The 1,532-nt window shown below is 35.0% G+C and overlaps 1 pseudogene; it reads right to left on the bottom strand.

Annotated features, from left to right (window-relative positions):
- Positions 1–726: 726 nt before the first annotated feature.
- Positions 727–1,048, bottom strand: LOC100963554 (annotated as a pseudogene).
- Positions 1,049–1,532: the final 484 nt, after the last annotated feature.

Here is a 1,532-nt window from a genome sequence, read left to right as displayed (position 1 = left end):
CAATGTGTTCAAAGTCTATATTGTAGCATATAGCAACACCTCATTCCATTTTCTTGCCAAATAATATTCTATTGTGTAGTTTGTCACATTTTTTTAACTATCAGTTGATGGACATTTGCATTGTTTTCATTTGGGGGCTATTATGAACAATGCTGTTATAAATCTTAGTGTAAAGTTTTGGTGTGGACATACATTTTCATTTCTCTTGAGCATATATCATGCATGAGTGGAATTACTAGGCCATATGCTAACTCTATGTTCAACATTTTGAAGAAGTAACAAAGTGTTCTTCAATGTGTCTGCATTATTTTATAATCCCACTAGCAATATATAACAATTACAATTTCTCCAAATTCTTGCCAATACTTTTTTTTTGTTAGCATTTTTTATTTTAGCCATCCTAGTCAGTATAAAATGGTATCTTGTTGCAATTTGGATTTTCACTTCCCTAATTACTGATAATGTTGACCATCTTCTTACATACCATTTTTCCTCCCAAATAATTACTTCACAAGATTTTTACATATCTTTTTGTCATGTGTGTGTCATCTTCACTTGATCTTAGCCAAAAGGCCGAGAAGCAATGTGTGTGTGTCATCTTTATAGAAATGTCAGTTCAAATCTTTTGTCCACTTTTTTTTTTTTAATTTTTGACACATTTTATTCAGGTAACAGTCTGATCACACATGGTCCTCTCAAATAGGTCAAATGTAATCAAATGTTAAAGCTTGGTCTTCAAACATTATAGCCGATGATGCCACGCTTGCCTATGATCTTGCCAACATAAAACCACATCCACACCTCAGTGGCCACCAAACCATTCAGCACAGCTTCCTTAACTGTGAGCTGTTTGAAGCTACCAGTTTGAGCACTATTGACTATTTTTTTTCAGGCTCTGAAAAGCTCTAGGGAGCTCAGCAGGGGTTGGAGAAACCAGCTCAACCTTGGCGTAGTACCAAAACGTGGCCAATCGAGGCTTCCAATAAGTCACAGCAGCATTCACCAGCACAGGGGCCTTCTCTACGAGGTTACAGACAAATTGAGCCATGGTACTAGGATGGAAAGACAGTCACCTCGAACAGCCAGCTAAATGTCACACCCCTTTTGTCCATTTTTAATTGAGTTATATTTTTATTATTGAGTTATGGGAACTTTTTATTGATTCTGATAGTAATCTCTTAATAGATAAATTATTCAAGAATATTTTTTTCCATTTTAGGGGTTGTCATGGCACTTTCTTAATGGTGCTTTTTGAAACACAAGAGTTTTAATTTTGATGAAATCCAATTTATCCACTTTTTTTTTGTCACTGTGCTTTAGGTGTCACATCCAAGAAAATATAAGTCAAGATTATGAAGATTTACTACATTTTCTTCAAATAGTTGTATTGTTTTAGCTCTGCTAATTTTTGTGTATGGCATGAGATAGAGGTACAAACTGAGTCTTTTGCATATGGATATGTAGCTGGAACTCTTATGGAAACTTCAAACTTATTCTTCTCTCGTCAGTTGCTAAGCTGCTGGTTTTCACAA

The sequence above is a fragment of the Otolemur garnettii genome, unplaced genomic scaffold (genome assembly GCF_000181295.1).
Source record: "Otolemur garnettii isolate 467f Iridium unplaced genomic scaffold, OtoGar3 scaffold00001, whole genome shotgun sequence".
Taxonomy (NCBI): Eukaryota; Metazoa; Chordata; class Mammalia; order Primates; family Galagidae; genus Otolemur; species Otolemur garnettii.
The sequence above is the reverse complement of the archived record's forward strand: the minus strand, read 5'-3'. Positions and strand labels throughout refer to the sequence as shown.